The sequence below is a fragment of the Phoca vitulina genome, unplaced genomic scaffold (assembly GCF_004348235.1).
Source record: "Phoca vitulina isolate PV1807 unplaced genomic scaffold, GSC_HSeal_1.0 scaffold6, whole genome shotgun sequence".
Classification (NCBI taxonomy): domain Eukaryota; kingdom Metazoa; phylum Chordata; class Mammalia; order Carnivora; family Phocidae; genus Phoca; species Phoca vitulina.
Genome location: NW_022589709.1, coordinates 70,607,456 through 70,632,148, shown reverse-complemented (window position 1 = coordinate 70,632,148; position 24,693 = coordinate 70,607,456).

Here is a 24,693-nt window from a genome sequence, read left to right as displayed (position 1 = left end):
TTCCCCTAGCGCTGGAGTTCTGCCGTTCTCATTGATCGGTAAACTTGGTCTTGGCTGGCTGTTCTCGCTGATCTTCTGGGGGAGGGGCCTGTTGCCGTGGTTCGCAAATGTCTTTGCCGGAGGCAAAATTGCCCCGCCCTTGCCCGGTCCAGGCTAAGTAATCTGCTTGGGTTTGCTCTCCGGAGCTTTTGTTCCCTGCAAGCTTTCCGTACAGCTTTGGAGGCGGAGAGTGAAAATGGCGGCCTCCCAGTCCCCGGCCCGGCGGAGCCGAGAACTCGGGGTCCCGCTCCTCAGTGCACCCCCAGAGAAAAGCAGTCAGTCACTCCCGTCTCCCCGGTCTCCGGCCGCACTCCACGCTCACCCGGCCTGTGACCGCGCCTTTCTATCTGGCACCCGACCCCGGGTGGAGTCTCCAAACCCAGCAGATCCCCGCGGTGCGCTCCCGCACCTCTCCTCCCGGGGGAAGAAGGTGAGTCTCCCCGGATCTGCCGCTTGTTTGGTCCCTGCTGGAGGAGCAGTGGCCCGACTGTGCCGCGGATCACGGTTTATGGCAACCCCGAGCTGAGAGCCCGCGCCTGGGCTCCGTCTCTGCAGCCGGCTTCCCTGCTCCGATACCTGGGAGCTCTGCCGCACTCAGGCACCCCCGGTCTTTCTGTGACCCCGAGGGTCCTGAGACCACACTGTCCCGCGAGGGTTCCACCCCCCACTTCGCCACCAGAGTGACGTCCCTCAGCGGAGTCGACTTCTAAAAGTTCCGATTTTGTGCTCCGCGGCTCTATCACTTGCCAGAAGCGGCCGACGGAGGCCCCTCCCCCGCCGTCTATCCTCCCGAATATCGCCTCGGATTCACTTCTCCGCACGTCCTACCTTCCAGAAAGTGGTCGTTTTTCTGTTCAGAGAGTTGTTGCTATTCTTTTCTTCGATCTCCTGTTGAATTTGTAGGTGTTCAGAATGGTTTGATCCCTATCCAGCTGAATTCCTGAGAGGAGACGAAATCCAGGTCTCCTACTCCTCCGCCATCTTGCTCCGCCCCCTCCTGCACACCTACTTGTTTTCTTTACAACAGGTTTTGGAAGTGTGCCATGAGGTATAATTGTTCCCCTTCAACAATGTAAAAACTGAAGATCAGAGATGATTCAGCTAAGGTCACACAGCCAATATGTGACTGGTAGGGAAACAAAGCCCTGGCACAGTGGCAGCCCACAAGAGGAAGGAATATCATAGGTATAGTGTTACTCCCTGAGAACCAAGGGATTCAGCCCCAGATTAAACACCCCAAGGTCTGGGGACCTGCACTGGGAAGATAAGCCCACATAGTATTATGGCTTTGAAAATCAGGGGAGCTTAACCCTTGGAGCTGGAGGGCTGTAGGACACTGAGTCTCTACTCTTAAAGGGCCAGCATGCTATATCACTAGGCCTGAGACCCAGCACAGAAGCAGCAGTGTGAAAAGTTCTGAGTATACAGGAAGATTTATTGACTAATTTTAGGGTATATGCTAGAGGAGAAGGGATCTGCAGGAGCTTTCTCTGGGAATGAAAGTGCTGACGGGTGCCATTTTTCTTGCCCTGCTACAGCCTCTCTAGCCAGGTAATTGTGGAAACCAGTTCTGACACCTTCCATCTACCTTGCTTACACTGCCTAGCCAGTTTAGACATTTCTCTACAGATACACCCTGCCTAACCCACCTGTCCTAAGAGGAACCTCTCCGTAGTAACTCCTACCACACCCTGTGGGCAGCCTCAGTCAGGACTGGCATCCCTCCAACAAATGTTAAAGGGACTTCGTTAAGTGGAAAAGAAAAGGTCATACCTAGTCAAGGGATACACAAAATAGAAAGATGTAAAATATAACATCATAAACATAAAACGTTGGCGGGGGGGTAAAATGTGTTCAAACTTAAGAGGCCATCAAGCTAATATAGACTGCCATACACATGGGGTATTATATTTAACTCTATGATAACCACAAACCAAAACCTACAATAGATAGATAAAAAATAAAGGAATCCAAACATAACACTAAAGAAAGTAAGTCATCAATCACAAGGGAAGATAGCAAGAGGAGAAAGAAAAACAAAAACTACATACAACCAGAAAAAAATTAACAAAATGGCAGTAAGTATATACCTATCAGTAAGTACTCTAAATGTAATTGGTCTAAATGATCCAATTGAAAGACACAGGGTGACTGAATGTATTAAAAAAACAAAACTCATCTATATGTTGCCTACAAGAGACTCATTTCAGACCTAAAGACACATACAGATGGGGAGAAAAAGGTAGCAAGACTTAGGCAAGATAGACTTTATTGTTTGCAGTTGTTATGTTTTCCCATTCAGTAGGTTGCATTTTTCTTTTGTTGATAGTTTTCTTCATTGTGTAAAAACATTTTGGGGGGCTGTAATAACAATAGTTTTATTTTAATTCTGTTTCCTTTGTTTTAGGATACATATCTAGAAAACTGTTGCTAAGGCTGATATCAAAAAGATTATTGCCTATATTTCCTTCTAGATGTTTTATGGTTTCATGACTCACATTTAGATCCTTACAGTTTTGAGTTTGTGGTATGGTGTGAGAAAGTGGTCTAGTTTCATTCATTTGCATGCAGCCATCCAATTTTCCCAACACCATTTATCAAAGAGACTGTCTTTTCCTATAGAGTGTTGCCCCCTCTGTCATAGACTGACATATAGGTTTGGATTTAATTCTGAATTTTCTATTCTATTCCATTAAGCTATGCTTTTTTTTTTTTTTTTTTGGTGCCAGTACCATACTTGAAAATCTGGGAATGTGATACTTCCAGCTTTGTTTTTCAAGATTACTTTGGCTATTCAGGGTTTTTTGTCATTCCCTACAAATACTTGGATTATTTCTTCTAGTTCTATAAAAAATACTGTTGATATTTTGATAAGAATTGACTGAATCCGTAGATTGCTTTGAGTAGTATGGACATTTGAACAATATCATTCTTCGAGTCCATAAGCATGATGTCTTTATATTTTTTTGTTATCTTCAATGTTTTTCACCATGTTTTACAGTTTTCACAGTTACAGGTCTTTCACCTACTTTGTTAAGTTTATTCCTAAGGATATTATTCTTTCTGTTGCAGTTGATAGTTTTCTTAATTTCTCTTTGGGCTACTTCATTATTAGTGCAACAGATTTCCATATATTAATTTTGTATCCTGCAACTTTACTGAATTCATATATTAGTTTCATTATGTCTTTGGTGGAGTTTTTAGGGTTTTCTCTGTATGGTATCATCTGAAAATAGTGATAATTTTACTTTATTATCTGCAGCTAGAACTTCCAGTACTATGTTGAATAAAGTAGTGAGAGTGGAAATCCTTGCCTTCTTCCCAATCTTAGAGGACAAATTTTCAGTTTTTCACGATTGAGGATGATACTAGTTGTGTATTTGTCATAGATGGCCTTTATTATGTTGAGGTATATGCCTTCTAAACTCTACTTTGCTGAGAGTTTTTATCATGAACTAATGTTAAATTATGACATGACTTTTTATCTTTCATTTTGATTATGTGGGGTATCATGTTGATTGATTTGCAAATATTGGACTGCCTAGTGTCCGAAGAATAAATTCCTTTTGATCGTGGTGAATGATCCTTTTGAAGTTTTATTGAATGTGGTTTGCTAATATTTTGTTGAGGCTTTTTACTTCTTTGTTCACCAGAGATATTGGCCTTTAAGTGTCTTTCTTTGGTTTTGGCATCAGGGTAATACTGGTCTCATAGAATATATATGGAAGCTTTCCCTCATCTTCTATTTTTTGGAATAGTTTGAGAATTTTGGTACAATTCACATATGGATCCATCTGGTCCTGGACATTTCTTTGATGGAGGTTTTTTGATTACTGATTGAATTTTGTTACTAGTAATCCATCAGTCTTGTTTAGATTTTCTTTTACTTCCTGATTCAGTTTTGAAAGATGATACTGGTAGGAATTTACTTCTAGGTTGTTGAGTTAGTTGGCATATAATTTTTCATAGCAGTCTTATAATCCCACTTCTGTAGTATCTGTTACTCTTCTCTTTAATTTCTGATTGATTTTACTTATTTGGGTTCTCTTTCTTGAGGAGTCTAACTAAAGGTTTATCAATTTAGTTTAACTTTGCAAAGACCTAACTCAATTTTTTTTCTGTTCCAATCTTTAGGTGTATGGTTAAAGTGTTTATTTGAGATTTTTCTTGTTTCTTAGAGGTCTTTTTATCACTATAAACTTCCCTTTTAGAACTGCTTTGCCTATGTCCAAAAGATTTTGGTCCATTTTGTTTCCATTCGTCTCCATGTATTTTTTTCTATCTCCTCTTTGATTTCTTCATTCACCCACTTGTTATTTAGACAGAATAGACTTTAAAACAAATAAATAATGATTGATAAAGGGATCTATCCAACAAGAGGATATAATAATTGTAAATATGTACTCTCTCTCTATATATATATGTATCTATGTACTCAATATATATAAAGCAAATATTAACAGACATAAAGGGAGAAGTTGACAGTAATACAGCAATAGAAGCAGACTTTAACACCCCACTTATATCCAGACAGAAAATTAATAAGGAAACAATGACTGAAAGACAGCTTGGACCAGGTGGGCTTAAAAGACATATACAGAATATTCCAACCAAAACTAACAGAATACACATACTTTTCAAGTGCAAATGATACATTCTTCAAGATAAATCACGTTAGGATAAATACATTTAGGAATACAGAAATCATATCAAGCATCATTTTCAACCACCACAGCATGAAACTAAAATTCAATCACCAAAAAAGAAAATGAAAAATGGGGGGTGGGGGGGAAGAATATGTACAGGCTAACAACATGTTATGAAACAGTAAATGGGTCAACAAAGAAATCAAAAAGGAAATAAAAATGCACCTCAAAAGTAAGTAAAGTGGAAATACAATGGTTCAAAATCATTGTGAGGTAATAAAAGTAGTTCTAAGAGGAAAGTTTATAGCAATATAAGCCTACCTCAAGAAAATGAGAAAAAACAATCTAACCTTACACCTAAATGAACTAGAAAGAGAATAAAGCCTAAGGTTAGTAGAATAAAAGAGCAGAAATAAATGAAATAGAGACAAAAACCAATAGAAAAGATCAATAAAAATCAAGAGCTGGGTCTTTGAAAAGATAAACAAAATTGATAAACCTTTAGCCAGGACAAAAATAATACATGAAAAAAATGAAAAGTTACAACTGACACCAAAGAACTAGAAAGGATTATGAGACTACTATTAAAATTATATGCCAACAAATTGGACAACCTAGAAAAAAAAGTTGAAATTTCTAGAAATATTCACTCTTCTAAAACTAAATTGGAAGAAATAGAAAATATAAAAAGGCCCATTACTAGTACTGAAATTGATCAGAAATCAAAAAACTTCCAACAAAATTCCAGAACCAGATGGCTTCACAGGTGAATTCTACTAAACATTTAAAGAAAAGTTAATACCAATTCTCCTCAAACCACTCCAAGAAATAGAAGAGGACAAAATGCTTCTAAATTCATTCTATGAGGCCAACATTTCCTTGATACCAAAATCAGACAAATATATACATACATACATACACTAAGTACAGGCAAATGTATGTCTCCAATGAACACCTACAAAAAATCCTCATCAAAATATTAGTAAATTGAATTTCAAAATATATGATCATTGACCAAGTGGAACTTATTTCAGGGATGCAAGGATGGTTCCATATCTGCAAATCAATCAATGTGATATACAATTAACAAAATAAAGGATAGGGGTGCCTGGATAGCTCATTCAGTTAAGAGTCCAACTCTTGACTACATCTGTGTCTTTGGAGTAAATACCCAGTAGTGCAATTGCTGGGTCATAGGGTAGCTCTATTTTAAGATTTTTGAGGAACCTCCACACTGTTTTCCAAAGTGGCTGTACCAACTTGCATTCCCACCAACAGTGTAAGAGGATTCCCCTTTCTCCACAACCTCTCCAACATTTGTTGTTTCTTTCCCTGTCCATTTTTGCCATTCTAACTGGTATAAGGTGGTATCTCAGTGTGGTTTTGATTTGGATTTCCCTGATAGCTAATGATGATAAACATTTTAAAGAAGGGCCATATGCACCCCAATGTTCATAGCAGCAATGTCCGCAATAGCCAAACTGTGGAAAGAGCCAAGATGCCCTTCAACAGATGAATGGATAAAGAAGATGTGGTTCATATATACAATGGAATATTACTCGGCCATCAGAAAGGATGAATACCCAACTTTTACATCAACATGGATGGGACTGGAGGAGATTATGCTAAGTGAAATAAGTCAAGCAGAGAAAGTCAATTATCATATGGTTTCACTTATTTGTGGAACATAAGGAATAGCATGGAGGACATTAGGAGAAGGAAGGGAAAAATGGGAGGGGGGGAATTGGCGGGAGAGATGAACCATGAGAGACTATGGACTCTGAGAAACAAACAGGGTTTTAGAGGGGAGGGGGGATTGGTTAGCCTGGTGATGGGTATTAAGGAGGGCACATACCACATTGAGCACTGGGTGTTATATGAAAACAATGGATTGTGGATCACCACATCAAAAACCAATGATGTATTGTATGGTGACTAACATAATATAATAAAATTAAAAAAAAAAAGAGTCCAACTCTTGATTTCAGCTCAGGTAATTATCTCAGGGTTATGAGATAAAGTCCCACATTGGGCTCCGTGCTGGGCATGGAGCCTGCTTAAGATTCTCTCTACACTCTTCCTCTGCCCCTCCCCCCTCTCCTTTTCAAAATACATACATAAATACATACAGGATAAAAATCATGAGTGTCTCAATAGGTGCAAAAAAAGCATTTGACAAAATGCAGTATCTGTTAATGATAAAATCTCTCAACACAACAGATTTAGAGTGAACATACCTTAAAGTTACATATTACTAACCCAGCTAATATCTTGATGGTAAAAAAAACTGAAAGCTTTTCCTCTAAGATCGGGAAGAAGACAAGAATGTTTATTCTCACACTCTTATTCAACATAGTACTGAAGTCTCAGCCATAGAAATCAGACAATAAATAAAAGGTATCCATATTGGTAAGGAAGAAGTAAAACTATCACAATTTTCAGATGACATGATACTATATATAAAAAATCCTAAAGACTCCACCAAAAAACTATCAGAATAAAGGGACTCAGTAAAGCTGCAGGATACAAAATCAATACAGAGCGATCCACTGCATTTCTATACACTAATAACAAAAGATCAGAAAGAGAAATTAAGAAAACAATCCCATTTCTAGTTACACCAAAAAAAAAAAAATATATATAAATGCCTAGGAATAAATTTAACCAAGGAGGAGAAAGATTTGTACTCTCAAAACTATAAGATGTATATGAAAGAAACAGAAAATGACACAAATGGAAAGATATACTCCTGGAAAAACTAATTTTTTTAAAATACCTATACCACCCAGGGGGCGGAGCAAGATGGAAGAGGATTAGGAGACCTGGACTTCATCTGGTCTCAGGAATTCAGCTGGATGGAGATCAAACCATTCTGAACACCTACAAACTCAACAGGAGATCAAAGAAAAGAATAGCAACAACTCTCTGAACAGAAAAGCAACCACTTTCTGGAAGGTAGGACGTGCAGAGAAGTGAATCCGAGGCGATATTCAGGAGGATAGACGGCGGGGGAGGCGGCCTCCGTCAGCTGCTACCCGCAAGTGATAGAGCCGCGGACCACAAAATCAGAACTTTTAGAAGTCTGCTCAGCTGAGGGACGGCGCTCCAGTGGCTAAGCAGGGGGGTGGAACCCTCGTGGGACAGTGTGGCCTCAGGACCCTCGGGGTCACAGAAAGACCAGGGTGCCTGAGTGCAGCAGAGCTCCCAGGTATCAGAGCAGGGAAGCTGGCTACAGAGACGAAGCCGGGGCATGGGCTCTCAGCTCGGGGTTGCCATAAACTGTGATCCATGGCACAGTTGGGCCACTGCTCTTCCAGTAGGGACCCAACAAGCAGCAGATCCGGGGAGACTCCCCTTCCTCCCCTGGGAGGAGCGGCGTGGGAGCGCACAGCAGGGATCTGCTGGGTTTGGAGACTTCACACGGGGTCCGGTGCCAGAGATAGAAATGCTCGGTCACAGGCCAGGTGAGCATGGAGTGTGGCCAGAGACCTGGGAGATAAGAGTGATTGACTGCTTTTCTCTGGGGGCTCACTGAGGAGCGGGACCCCGAGTTCTCTGCTCCTCCACGGCGGAGATTGGGAGGCCGCCATTTTCAGTCTCCTCCTCCAAAGTTGTACGGAAAGCTTCCAGGGAAGAAAAGCTCCCAAGAGCAAACCCGAGCAGATTACTTCGCCCGGACCGGGCAAGGGCAGGGCAATTCCACCTCCCGCAAAGACATTTTGGGACATTTTGGCAACAGGCCCCTCCCCCAGAAGATCAGCAAGAACAGCCAGCCAAGACCAAGTTTACCGATCAATGAGAATGCCAGAACTCCAGAGCTAGGGGAATAATGCACATAGAATCCATGGCTTTTTTACCATGATTCTTTAGTCTTTCAAAGTTAATTTTTTTTTAACTTTTTTTTTTGAATTTTTCTTTTTCCCTTTTTCAACCAACATCTTATCAATCCCTTTTTTAAAAAACATTTTTATTTTTCATTTTTAGAGTCATATTCTATCCCTTCATAGTAGTTACCCTTATGTTTGGCATATATATATAAGTTGTTCTCTCTTTAAAATTTTGAGATAGTTTCTTCTAACAGATCAAAATACGCCCTAAATCTCTAGTGTATGGTTTTGTTCTACTGTCCTGCCTGATCACATTCTCTTCCTTTTTTTTTCCTTTTTTTTAAATCCTCTTTTTTTTCAAACAACTTATCAATTCCTTTATAAAATTTTTTATAATTTTCATCTTTACAGTCATATTCTATCCCTTCATAATATCAACCCTTATAAGTTTTTCTTTCCTTAAAATTTTGGGAGGCACAGTCTTCTAACAGACCAAAATACACCCAAAATCTAGTGTGTGGCACTGATCTATGCACCAGCCTGATCATATTTGATCATATTATGTTTTTTTGTTGTTGTTCTGTTTTTGTTTGTTTTCATCTTTTTCTTTTTCTTTTTTTTTTCTTTTTCTTTTTTCTTTCTTTCCTTTCTTTTCCCCTGGCTTTAGGTCTTTTCTGATTTGTTTAGAGTATATTTTCTGGGAACGTTGTTACCCTGTTAGCATTTTGTTCTCTCATTCATCTATTCTCCTCTGGACAAAATGACAAGATGGAAAAAATCACCTCAACAAAAAGAACAAGAGGTAGTACCGACTGCCAGGGACCTACTCAATATGGACATAAGTACAATGTTGGAACTAGAGTTCAGAATCATGACTTTAAAGATACTAGCTGGGCTTGAAAAAAGCATGGACGTTATTAGAGAAACCCTTTCTGGAGAAATCAAGGAACTAAAATCTAACCAAGTCAAATCAAAAAGGCTATTAATGAGGTGCAATCAAAAATGGGGGCACTAACTGCTAGGATAAATGAGGCAGAAGAGAGAATCAGTGAGATAGAAGACCAAATGATGGAAAATAAAGAAGCTGAGAAAAAGAGAGATAAACAACTACTGGATCACGAGGGCAGAATTCGAGAGATAAGCGATACCATAAGATGAAACAACATTAGAATAATTGGGATCCCAGAAGAAGAAGAGAGAGAGAGGGGCAGAAGGTATATTGGAGCAAATTATAGCAGAGAACTTCCCTAATTTGGGGAAGGAAACAGGCATCAAAATCCAGGAGGCACAGAGAACCCCCCTCAAAATCAATAAAAATAGGTCAACACCCCGACATCTAATAGTAAACCTTATGAGTCTCAGAGACAAAGAGAAAATCCTGAAAGCAGCTCGGGAGAAGAGATATGTAACCTACAATGGTAGAAACATTAGATTGGCAACAGACCTATCCACAGAGACCTGGCAGGCCAGAAAGGACTGGCAGGATATATGCAGAGCACTAAACGAGAAAAATATGCAGCCAAGAATACTATATCCAGCTAGGCTGTCATTGAAAATAGAAGGAGAAATAAAAAGCTTCCAGGACAAACAAAAACTAAAGGAATTTGCAAACACGAACCCAGCCCTACAAGAAATACTGAAAGGGGTCCTCTAAGCAAAGAGCCTAAAAGCAACATAGACCAGAAAGGAACCAGACAATATACAGTAACAGTCACTTTACAGGCAATACAATAGCACTAAATTCATATCTTTCAATAGTTACCCTGAATGTAAATGGGCTAAATGCCCCAATCAAAAGACACAGGCTATCAGATTGGATTAAAAAACAAGACCCATTGATACGCTGTCTGCAAGAGACTCATTTTAGAACCAAAGACACCCCCAGATTGAAAGTGAGGGGGTGGAAAACCATTCACCATGCTAATGGACACCAAAAGAAAGCTGGGGTGGCAATCCTTATATCAGACAAATTAGATTTTAAACCAAAGACTGTAATAAGAGATGAGGAAGGACACTAGATCCTACTTAAAGGGTCTATCCAACAAGAAGATCTAACAATTGTAAATATCTATGCCCCTAACATGGGAGCAGCCAATTATATAAGGCAATTAATAACAAAAGCAAAGAAACACATCGACAACAATACAATAATAGTGGGGGACTTTAACACCCCCCTCACTGAAATGGACAGATCATCTAAGCAAAAGATCAACAAGGAAATAAAGACTTGAAATGACACACTGGACCAAATGGACTTTACAGACATATTCAGAACATTCCATCCCAAAGCAATGGAATACACATTCTTCTCTAGTGTCCATGGAACATTCTCCAGAATAGATCACATCCTAGGTCACAAATCAGGTCTCACCGGTACCAAACAAATGGGATCATTCCCTGCCTATTTTCAGACCACAATGCTTTGAAACTAGAACTCAATCATGAGAGGAAAGTCGGAAAGAACTCAAATACTGGAGGCTAAAGAGCATCCTACTAAAGAATGAATGTGTCAACCAGGAAATTAAGGAAGAATTAAAAATATTCATGGAAACCAATGAAAATGAAAACACAACTGTTCAAAATCTTTGGGATGCAGCAAAGGCAGTCCTAAGAGGAAAGTATATAGCAATACAAGGCTTTCTCAAGAAACAAGAAAGGTCTCAAATACACAACCTAACCCTACACCTAAAGGAGCTAGAGAAAAATCAGCAAATAAAGCCTAAATCCAGCAGGAGAAGAGAAATAATAAAGATCAGAGCAGAAATCAATGAAATAGAAACCAAAAGAACAGTAGAACAGATCAACGAAACTAGAAGCTGGTTCTTTGAAAGAATTAACAAGATTGATAAACCCCTGGCCAGACTTATCAAAAAGAAAAGAGAAATGACCCAAATCAACAAAATCATGAATGAAAGAGGAGAGATCATAACCAACACCAAAGAAATACAAACAATTATAAGAACATATTATGAGCAACTCTATGCCAGCAAATGAGATAATCTGGAAGAAATGGATGCATTCCTAGAGATGTATCAACTACCAAAACTGAACCAGGAAGAAATAGAAAACCTGAACAGACCTATAACCACTAAGGAAATTGAAGCAGTCATCAAAAATCTCCCAACAAACAAGAGCCCAATGCCAGATGGCTTCCCAGGGGAATTCTACCAAATATTTCAAGAAGAATTAACACCTATCCTTCTGAAACTGTTCCAAAAAATAGAAATGGAAGGAAAACTTCCAAACTCATTTTATGAGGCCACCATTACCTTGATCCCAAAACCAGACAAAGACCCCATCCAAAAGGAGAATTACAGACCAATATCCTTGATGAACATGGATGCAAAAATTCCCACCAAAATACTAGCCAATAGGATCCTACAGTCCATTAAAAGGATTATTCACCACGACCAAGTGGGATTTATCCCTGGGCTGCAAGGTGGTTCAACATCTGCAAATCAATCAACGTGATACAATACATTAACAAAAGAAAGAATAAGAATCATATGATCCTCTCAGTAGATGCAGAAAAAGCATTTGACAAAGTATAGCATCCTTTCTTGATCAAAACTCCTCAGAGTATAGGGATAGAGGGTACATACCTCAATATCATAAAAGCCATCTATGAAAAACCCACAGCAAATATCATTCTCAATGGGGAAAAACTGATAACTTTCCCCCTAACGTCAGGAACGCGGCAGGGATGTCCACTATCACCACTGCTATTCAACATAGTATTGGAAGTCCTAACCACAGCAATCAGACAACAAAAAGAAATCAAAGGCATCCAAATCGGCAAAGAAGTCAAACTCTCACTGTTTGCAGATGATATGATACTTTATGTGGAAAGCCCAAAAGACTCCACCCCAAAACTGCTAGAACTCATACAGGAATTCAGTCAAGCAGCAGGATATAAAATCAATGCACAGAAATCAGTGGCATTCCTATACACCAACAACAAGACAGAAGAAAGAGAAATTAAGGAGTCGATCCCATTTACAATTGCACCCAAAACCATAAGATACCTAGGAATAAATCTAACCATAGAGACAAAGGATCTGTACTCAGAAAACTAAAAAATACTCATGAAACAAATTGAGGAAGACACAGAGAAATGGAAAAACGTTCCATGCTCATGGACTGGAAGAACAAATATTGTGAAGATGTCAATGCTACCTAGAGCAATCTACACATTCAATGCAATCCCCATCAAAATACCATCCACTTTTTTCAAAGAAATGGAACAAATGATCCTAAAATTTGTATGGAACCAGGAAAGACCCCAAATAGCCAGAGGAGTGTTGAAAAAGAAAAGCAAAGCTGGTGGCATCACAATTCCGGACTTCCAGCTCTGTTACAAAGCTGTCATCATCAAGACAGTATGGTTCTGGCACAAAAACAGACACAGAGATCAATGGAACAGAATAGAGAGCCCAGATATGGACCTCAACTCTATGGTCAACTAATCTTTGACAAAGCAGGAAAGAATGTCCAATGGAAAAAAGACAGTCTCTTCAACAAATGGTGTTGGGAAAATTGGACAGCCACATGCAGAAGAATGAAACTGGACCATTTCCTTACACCACACACAAAAATAGACTCCAAATGGTTGAAAGACCTCAATGTGAGACAGGAGTCCATCAACATCCTAAAGGAGAACACAGGCAGCAACCTCTTCGACCTCAGCCGCAGCAACTTCTTCCTAGAAACATCGCCAAAGGCAATGGAAGCAAGGGCAAAAATGAACTCTTGGGACTTCATCAAGATAAAAAGCTTTTGCACAGTAAAAGAAACAGTCAACAAAACCAAAAGACAACTGACAGAATGGGAGAAGATATTTGCAAATGACATATCAGATAAAGGGCTAGTATCCAAAATCTATAAAGAACTTATCAAACTCAACACCCAAAGAACAAAGAATCCAATCAAGAAATGGGCAGAAGACTTGAACAGACATTTTTCCAAAGAAGACATCCAAATGGCCAACAGACACATGAAAAAGTACTCAACATCGCTCAGCATCAGGGAAATCCAAATCAAAACCTCAATGAGATACCACCTCACACCAGTCAGAATGGCTAAAATTAAGAAGTCAGGAAACGACAGATGTGGCGGGAATGAGAAGAAAGGGGAACCCTCCTACACTGTTGGTGGGAATGCAAGCTGGTGTAACCACTCTGGTAAACAGTATGGAGGTTCCTCAAAAAGTTGAAAATAGAGCTACCATACGATCCAGCAATTGCACTACTGGGTATTTACCCCAAAGATAGAAATGGAGGGATCCGAAGGGGTACGTGCACCCCGATGTTTATAGCAGCAATGTCCACAATAGCCAAACTGTGGAAAGAGCCAAGATGTCCATCAACAGATGAATGGATAAAGAAGAGGTGGTATATATATACAATGGAATATTATGCAGCCATGAAATGGAATGAGATCTTGCCATTTGCAATGACATGGATGGAACTGGAGGGTGTTATGCTGAGCGAAATAAGTCAATCAGAGAAAGACATGTATCATATGACCTCACTGATATGAGGAATTCTTAATCTCAGGAAACAAACTGAGGGTTGCTGGAGTGGGGGGTGGGGTGGGAGGGATGGGGTGGCTGGGTGATAGACATCGGGTAGGGTATGTGCCTGGTGAGCGCTGTGAATTGTGCAAGACTGTTGAATCACAGATCTGTACCTCTGAAACAAATAGTGCAATATATGTTAAGAAAAAAAAAAAGAAGATAGCAGGAGGGGAAGAATGAAGGGGGCGAAAATCGGAGGGGGAGATGAACCATGAGAGACGATGGACTCTGAAAAACAAACTGAGGGTTCTAGAGGGGAGGGGGGTGGGAGGATGGGTTAGCCTGGTGATGGGTATTAAAGAAGGCATGTTCTGCATGGAGCACTGGGTGTTATGCACAAACAATGAATCATGCAACACTACATCAAAAACTAATGATGTAATGTATGGGGATTAACAACAATAAAAAATTTTTAAAAATAAATAAATAAAATAAAATACCTATACCACCCAAAGCCACCTATAAATTCAATGCAATCCACATTAATATACCAATACTATTTTTCAGGGAACTAGAACAAAAAATCCTACAATTTGTATGGAACCACAAAATACCACAAAAACATTAAAACAATCCTGAGATTAAAGAACAAACCTGGAGTTATCAAAATCCCAGATTTCAAACTATAGTACAAAGCTATAGTAATCAAAACAAGTATAGTACTGGCACAAAAACAGACACAAAGAGCAATAGAACAGAATAAAGGGCTTAGAAATAAACCCATGCTTATATAGTTCATCTATAACAAAGGAAGTAAGAATATACAATGGGGAGAAGACAGTCTCTTCAATAAATGGTGCTGAGAAAACTAGATCACTTTCTTACACCATACACAAAAATAAATTCAAAATGGATTAAAGACCTAAATGTGGGTCCTGAAACCATAAACGTCCTAAAACAAAATGTAGGCAGTAATCTCTTGGATTACTTAAATAAAATTATTTAAAATATTGCCTTAGCAATATTTTTCTGGGTATGTCTCCCCAAGCAAGGGAAAGAAAAGCAAAAATAAACAATTGGAAATTCATAAAACTAACAAGCTCTTGCACAGTGAAGGAAATCATCAATATAACAAAAAGGCAACTCACTGAATGGGAGAATATATTTGCAAATAGTATATACAATAATGAGTTAATATCCAAAATATATAAAGAACACACATACAACTCAACACCAAAAAATTAAAAATTTGATGAAAACATGAGCAGAGAACCCCAAATAGACATTTTTCCAAGGAAGACATTTAGGTGGCCAACAGACAAAAAGATGCTCAACATCACTAATCCTCAGGGAATTGCAAATCAAAACAATAACAAGATATCACCTCACCCCAAGGAGAATGGCTCTTATCAAAAAAGATAAAAAATAACAAATGTTGTCAAGGATGTGGAGAAAAGAGAACCTTTGTGCACTATTGGTGGGAATGCAAATTTGTGCAGCCACTGTGGCAAATAGTATGGAGGTTCCTCCAAAAATTAAAAATAGAAATGCTGTATGATCTAGTAATTCCACTTCTGGGTATTATTCAGAAGAAAACAAAAACATTAATTGGAAAAGATATATACATTCTATGTTTACTGCAGCATTATTTACAATAACCAAGACATGGATGCAGTCCAAGTGTTCACTATATATATATCTATATCTATATATATAGATAGACATATATATAGATATAGATATATGATATATCGTGTGTGTGTGTGTATATATATATAATGGAATATTAATCAGCCATAAAAAAGAATTAAACCTTTCTCTTCATGAGAGCATAGATGGACCTTAGAGTACTAGGCTAAATGAAATAAGGCAGAGAAAGACAACATATAATTTCACTTACATGAGGAATCTAAAAAAGAAAACAAATGGACAAACAAAAGAAATAAACTCATAAATACAAAGAAAAAACTATTTGTTGCCAGAAGAGAGAGTGGGTGGGGGTATATGTGAAACAGTTGACGAGGAATAGGAGATATGAACTCCCAGACATAAAATAAATACGTCATGGGGATGTAAAGTACTACATAGGAAATATAGTCAATGATTATGTAGTAACTTTTTATGATGACCAATGTTAACTAGACATTGTGGTGAGCACTGCATCTTGTACACAATTGTCCAATTATTATATACCAGAAACTAATATATTATATGTCAACTACACCTAATTGAAATATAAAACAATTCAATATTAGTTTACCTGCTTTCTCAAATACAATTTAGATTGTTGCTTTATGTGTGGTTCTATCAGCCTTCCATAAATACCCCAGCTACTCCACCCAATTTTAGAACCTTGACATATTATTTCACTTTCATTCTACTTACAATATCATTTCCTCACTCCCATCAGATTGACTGTGGCTCCCAAATGGATCATGAAATCAGAGACCCAAAATCCTGCTTCAGATGATAGTAACAAAAACAATAAAATACTGATAACAACTAATATATACAGAGAACTGCCTGTCCTTTACCTACATGCTATCTTGCTTCTCTCTCTTCTCATCATGAGTGGAGGGTAAATAGATAAGAGTGTGGAAGGAGGAGGAGAATGTGATGAACGACTCAACAGAATGCCTTTGGAAAAGTTTAGGCATCTGTAAAGGTCAGAGAAGAAATTAAAGGCCCAGGAGAGAACACAAGATTTTCTGCTGCCACCATCTAAAATGTGACCCAGAGAGTGTCTGCAGGTACTAAGAGATGCTTCTCCATCCTTGGTCAGATCTCTGCTACCTGCCTAAAAAATCTCCAAGGCTGAAGTCAAAACTAACTTTGGCTAAATATCAAAATCCCTTGTGGAATTTAGCAAACCTATGTATGTCCCATCTCACCCCAAAGGTATTGCAATGAGGTTGGCAAGACCGCAGGTTTACAAAACTTCAAAGTGATTTTGATGCCCCTCAGGATTGAACACCAAGGAAATAATGACAGACAGCAATGCCATTTAACTCTTAGGTGCATGCAGATTTTGTGGGGATCTTGATAAAATGTTGATTATGAATCAGTAGACCTGGAGTAGGGCTTGAAATTCTGCATTGCTAGCTGACTGCTAGGTGATACTGCTGTCATTGCTCCCTGGACACCAGTTTGCATGGCAAGCGTCTTGGAGAATCTGTCTTGGAGTCAGATTATCTGAATGTGAAAACTGTGTTAAAAGACCAGTATACTTTTCCCTCTCTGACGCTGGCCCCTTCATTCTGGATAATAACAATTTAAAAGGGTCACTTGATCAGTGGAAACAGAAGGGTTTTTGTTTTGGTTTTTGTTTTTTTGGTTGGGTAATATTGTCCATGCTTTGAATGTAAGTTAAAGCATTGTGTTAGGAGAAAGAAAATGGACTTTATGCAGATTTCATTTGCTTCAAAGTTAGAATTCCCCAATCCCTTGCACCTTATTACACCCCTCTCCCAGAACAATGCCATGACTGCCTAGATTCATTTTACAGGGTAGGTTCAGGAAGGCTAAGAGAGCTCTAACTGGAGAGAAGTCTTGCACTCTTTAACTTCTATTCCCGAAGGACTTACCTCTATATCAGTAATCACATTTTACTTCAGCATCCAGTATTTCTTCACAAAAACAATTTCTTTATCTATAGAATAAAAAAAAAAAAAAACATAGTGATGCCATTTGAAGCCTAAATCAAAGCTTTGGTTAAAGTTCTTCAGTTTCTAGTAAACAGGGAGAGCTCGATAAATGGCTTATTATAACAGCATTCTTTCTACTTAGCATTCGCTACCATTTTAGGCAGAAGATGGCTAGTGACTTGTGGAAAAGAAACAGGATCAAGTTTATGGAAGAACCCAGTCTCTTCCTCTGGTTCAGGTGGGTAAACTGAGTCCACTTTATTCCAACCTCTCTTCCCAGTTCTCATGAAGCTGCCTCCATTTTCCAAACACAGATGAGCACCTTAGATTTCTCTGATAAAAGAACTGGGAGAAGGAGCAGAAAACCTTTTGTCCAATGAGCCTGGATAATTAATTGCTGACAGTTTACTTCCTGTGCTTGGGATATGTTTCTAGAAATAATGAGGAAAACATCTTTAAAAAAAAATAAAAGGAAAAACTGAGGTTATAATTCAGCCTGAAGGTGTGGGACTTTTTATTTGCCAGTTCCGACTTGAGCTAAGAATCACATAATCTATAAAATACTCAGTTCTTCATGAGTTCAGTTAAAGCCATGGATGCCCAGATGCAGACTATTCTGCTTTGTGTAGTGATTAAATTGCTCTTGTTCAAGTGGAATCTGGTTTTACTACTTTTTTCAACACTCAGCCAAATTCTGTACTTGTGTTCAAAAGGCCAGGATTAATCTGATCTCCATTGCTATCCATATTTCCTCCTAGTTTCTCCAGCTAAGCACTTCAACTAATCTTTGCAGAAGGGGAGATTAATGTAAAAGGAATAATGAAACATTTGACTGATATTAGGTGCTTGTCATGCTTCATTAGCTGCCCCTGGGTCACCTTCTTAAAGCCCTGCAAACAGAATAAAATAGGATAGCCAATAGTCCATGTAGCATATTAATAAGAAGAAATGTAAATGGGAGAAGACTCTCATTTTGCCAGAATAAATAGAGCAATATGCACCTCTCCATCTCTGAGCTTTTTGTACTTTCTCCAGGGGCTCGGTCCAATTAGCTATTTCATATTAATCACTATTTGTGCAGTTGATTCTTCCTGTGGCAGCTTTCCATTTTCAGTTGCCCGGAAGATCAAAGGCTTTTATATTTCCTCAGATACTCTACAAGATTCAAAAAAGGAAAATAACAATATTTTGTGTGTGTATTAGAATTTATTCTTTTCAAATTCATTCCATGTTTTAGTTCCTTGACACTCAAATCCCTTAAGAAATGTTCAAGCCACACATGCACCTCAATAACTAGTATCAAACTTTGCATCTAGTAGGTATTCAAAATCATTTTTTTCAAATGGACAGATCTTCATTTGACAGGTAAAGGAAATGAAGCACAAAGATTCTAAAGGAAAAAGAAGATAGAAGTAGTTAGGTATTAAGATTAGATGAGCTCCCATTTCTCTTGGTAACTTTTTTGGATACTAACAGATAAGCAGACTTCAACAAAAGGTTTAATAAACCTTATACAAGGTATAATTGAGCTACTCTGACCAAATGAACTACAAGTAAAGGTATGTGAGACAAGTTCACATCAATGATAAATTTAAAATATTTATAGCACTTGTATTTTCAATTAAAAATTAACCATTTTTTAAGTTGAAAATTTAGATCCAGTCTCTTTTGAACCATATATGGATATGACATCCTTAGACCTCCCTCTCAAAGAGTTTCTAATCATTCTTTTAATGATTTGTATCGCATTTTCAGAAGAGCCACCTTATGTTAGCGTTATCAGTCATCTTCTCCTGGAGGATACTGCCTTACCAAAGAGCCTGTATGTGCTGGTAAGTATCACATGCAATATGGTAGATGAACCCAACTGTCCTGACTACAAGTGATTGGAACAGAATGGCTCCTGACTAGATTACCTTTCCCATGGTTTTTAAATACCATCTACAATACTGAGTTAGTTGGTTTGGGGAAGCAGGTCAGAATCTAAGGCTTCCCTGTTTTGAGCACCTATAGGTGCCCATGAGTAAAGGAATGAGTTTGGAAAGGACAGGAGAGCAGTTTAAAAAAAAAAAAAAGTGAGCACAGATGCAGAGAGAAAATGCGTACAATAGGCAATAATTCTGGCAAAAGGCATCCATGACTTTCCCCCATATACTTATGAGAGGCTTCCTTATTGCTTGATTTGAACTACTTTAGACTTCATTGTAGTAAGATAATATCTTACATCTTGAGGCAGTATTTTCCCTTTTATCTTTTTAGGATGATGGCTCCAACTTCTAAAACCATCAGAAACATATAATTGCATGAAGAACAAACCACCATCTTCTAAAGAGGGATATTGTTTAAGGAGAATTTTATGCTTTACAAATGAAAAGTAATAGACAAAAAGTGGAATTGTGCACATGCACGCACACACACACACACACAAATCATAGAAACCCAGGTCTGTGAATGAAGAACCCAACATTTCTCCCATATTTGTTTTATGAAGATGAAGCCAGGTAAGTTGAGCCCTTAGAAAAAAGAAAGAAAGAATTACAGAGTTTGGGAGACACACTGAAATAAATGTGATGCCCTATTTAATTCAGTAATTCCATTTTCACCAAGTAGACTCATTCAGTAGGACCTGACAGTTTGACATGGATTTTTTTAAACTATAATACATTTTAGAGTAAAAAAAAAAAAAAAAGTCTAAGAATTTCATTTGAGAGGTAGCATGGATCATGGGCTATGGAAGCAGACAGACCTGAATTTGAGTCTTGGTCTGACCTCTTACTTCTTTGCTATCTTGAGGAGTTTACTTCACCTACCTCAGGCTGGATTTCCTCATCTATAAATTGGGCCAAATAATAAGTGACAATTAGTTTAGCTGTTGCCTTTTAGTGTTAGGGGGGAAAGTGACTGAAGATATTTTAAAATGTGATCTACTTTTGATGTGAATCTGAGTGGATTTTTATTGAACTTAGAATCTGAAGCATCAGAATATCACCATACATATGGCATTCTATGGCCCAAAAGCATTTTTATGATGTACTATGACATTTAGTTCTCCTCGCACACTCATTCACTTCTTCCACAGACATCTGTTAGATGCCTGCCATGTGCCTGATATTGTGCTATTCAGTAAAGATTCAGTTGTGCAGATGACAGGCGTAGTCCCTGCCCTCCTGGAGCTTAAAGCCCCCTGAGGCAGATTTGGCTATTTTTACATTTTATTTTTTAAGAGGACAAAAATAAGAATTAGAGCATGTAAGGTGGAGTTGGAGAGGCTCAGACCAACATCAAACTTGCAGATTGACTTTAGAGGTAAAGGAACAATTGTTGTCTTTAGATCTGTGGAGGACACTCCGCTTCTGGAACTGAGGTGCCTTAGACAGAATTAGAACAAGTCATGTTTCTACTGAATATATTTTTACTGATTGAGTTTCATTTGCCTGAGGGCTGAAGCCAAGCTGGTGCTGTGATTCATAAGTCTCATTTTCCATATGTTTGACTTAAGATTTTCCTTGACAACAGTTGATTAGCCACTCTTGTGATTTTAACTCACTAATGATAACTTGACCTGATTTCAACTGATTTCTCTTGGTTCAAGGCTCCCTGGAAAAAGAACTCCATTGAGAGACCCCAGTACAGCAAACATTCTCAGCTTCAACCAAACTAACCATCTCATGTGCCAACCTGGTGTCAGTGCTATGGGACTGCTTTACGGGTGATAGCCCTCTAATCCTTTAGTTAAGTAACACACTAGTCCAGAATGGAGTAATGAGTTCCCAAATCCTGTGCTGCTATAGGTCTGATGATAATGAAGCTCTGGATCAGTTTTATCATCCAAGTCCAAGGGGCTTTCTGTTTATATAATTTCTCTGTTTAATGCCCTCAGCAGTTGTGCACTATAGATGGATAAAATCCAACTTCCTTAGCATGGAACCAGACCTTTCATGAACTGGCCTTGACACATCCTTTTAGAGCCTCATCTTTGACTATTATTTTCCACATTCCCTATGTTTCAACACAACCAAAATGTTAGCTTTAGGTACTGGATTCTCAGACATATTATGGTGTCTACTATTTCTGCACCTAAAAAATTATGTCTGTAAATATTGACTTGTCATTATTATTCTAATAACTAGACTGTGCTATGATTTTGTTCTATGCAATCCTCAACTAAAGAATGAGATCCAAAGCATTCATTTAGAGAGAGTGTTAAAAGATGGCAAATGTCATAAGTTCTTCTCCCTGACTTGATTTCATCCAGTTGGCTTGTAGCTATTTTAATGAAAACTAACAGAATTCTATTTATCAGAAGGAGAGGTTATTGTGAGAAGAAATCAATGTGAGGTCAGGTTCAGTGGGAGAGTGGGAAGTTTATAAAGTTGAATGGGTTGGCATATTCTATTTCAGTGAGTGCCATCTAATGTGACTATGATGAAATTTTACAAGACTGATGGAGAGCCAGGATATGTAAGTGAATGTTACAGTAGTGGGAGTAATTATTAGATTTCTAAGCTGGGAACTAAATGAGTGTTGGGTTTTGGGAACTCAGACAATGTCCCACCTCCTACCAAATTATATTCTTTTTACAACATACTTGAAATGAGAAGAAATTTAGATCCTATATTAAGATCTTTTGGTAATTTTTCTTTTTTTTTTTTTTTAAGATTTTATTTATTTATTTGACAGAGAGAGACCATAAGCAGGGGGAGTGGGAGAGGGAGAACCAGGCTTCCTGCCAAGCAGGAAGCCTGATGCGGGGCTCGATCCCAGGATCCTGGGATCATGACCTGAGCCGAAGGCAGATGCTTAACGACTGAGCCACCCAGGTGCCCCGTTTTGGTAATTTTTCTAAGAACAAGACATTTTCTATTAAAATAGTGCAACTGCCTGGCTCTCTGCCTCAATTTACTGAATTCTATCTTTGGTCAGGAAAAGTCCTTATAAAATAAACAAATGAAAGTTGATAATACTACATTGCAGGGAGTGATATTAAGCTAAATCCTATAAACACAGATCCTAATAGTTACAAGTATTCATTAAGCATCCAGAAACTCATATTTTAGTATTCAGTGACAATGATCTGGTCTATAAAAATAAAAGATATTTTCAAAATCTGTCAAGCACATCCCCTTAAAATCACTTTAAAAAAATATTCCACATTTAACATTGTTCACATTGAAATATTTAAACTGAGAAGCATTTTGATCAATAAGACTATTAGGAAGACAATCATGGTAAACTGAATAATCTTGGATGGCTTAATAGTGATGATCTTGGCTGCATCCTCATTTACTTTTTTCCATCCTTCTTAAAATAATCATCATTTTCTGTTCAAAGTCTACAAGACAGGTATGACTTTTTTGGAATTCATTCTATATTAGATAGTGTTATTTCCAGGTCAACTCAATATTCAAGTAAATGACTAAGGGTGACCTTGAGAGAGTTATTCAACTTTGCTGAACCTCCATTTATTCCTCTGTGAAATTAGGGGGTAATGCCAGTACCTGCCTCATAGGGTTGTAATAAGGATTAAGTGAATTAATACACAGCATGTAAAGGCTTAGAAGAGTGATTGGCACATAGTAATTTCTTAGTAAATGGCAGTTATTATTATTATTATTATGACCCAGAGCAAAAGCAGAGTTGTTTTATTTTTCAAAGAAATAAGTAAACTTTCGAAGCATGAAAGATCACAAACAAGTGAGACATATTATTTCTCAGAACCTGTGTTCAGATATCATGTCTTCCCTGCCTTGCTGCCACAGGCTCTAACTGACATTCCAGTTTTACATCTCTCCAAAGATACTCATCCAGAGTGATCCTTTTATAACTTAGATCTTTGTAGATCTGATCCTTCACACCACTCCAACTTTCTCTCAGATATGTCATTATCTGGTATTTAATGTTTTCTGACAGAAACACACTCCATGCCACTCCCATCATTCCTCTCTTCCAATTCCCAACCCACACTGCTACATAAATTCACCTAGAGAATTCTGACCAATTGTTCAAGCCAAGCACAGACTTCACAATTTATCCAGGAATTTTTTTCTGATCTTTTTCAGTCATGTCTCTAAGTACCTTATTTATGCTCCTTGGCACCTTGCACATCCCTGTATCAAGCTAGATCACTAACATATTATCTATTGTATCTACTGCACAAGTAATAGTGAATTCACATTTCTAGCAAAACCCCAAAGAATAGGGGCAACAAAATTGAGCATACTATAAATAATCACTAAAATATTTACTGAAATTGAAAGCTCAATGGAATATTTTTTTATTTTTTTATTTATTTATTTGAGAGAGAGCGAGCAAGAGCAGGGGCAGAGGAAGAGGAAGAAGCAGACTCCCCGCTGAGCAGGGAGCCCGACATGGGGCTCCATCCCAGGACCCTGAGATCATGACCTATGCCGAAGATAGATAGTTAACCAAGTGAGCCACCCAGGCGCCCCTCAGTGGAATATTTTTAAAAGGAATATGTACATATCATACTATCATGCTGAATATTCATGTTTTAAGATGATCCGCATGATGGTATTACTGTGGAGTATAAAGAACAGTGAAATATGGACATGAAAGAATAGTAATCAACATGCAGCCCCAACACAACATGCCCATCATCTTTTCCAAGACATCCCTCTTGATTGCTATAATCTAACCATTTTGAATACTATGTGATACTCTGAGCTTACCTTCTATATGCCAAAGCCTCTCAGCATTTACGTAAGATGCTCGCTCCCTTTGCCCAGAATGCATGCTCCACATTTCTCGGCCTGGTAAAGAACCTACTCATGCACAGAGCAGCCCACATGTCACCTTCCTAGCCATATCTCAGAACAAATCCTGCTCTTTCTCCACATCTATCTCTATTCAAAAGAGTTATTCAGCCTCCTGTTAAAATTAGTGCACACTTGTCTGTCTAGTATGGTAGCCACTAACCAATAACTGTGTGCTGCTATGTAAATTTAAATTAATATTAAATAAAATTTAAAATTCAATTGCTCAGTCACATTAGCCAAATTTCA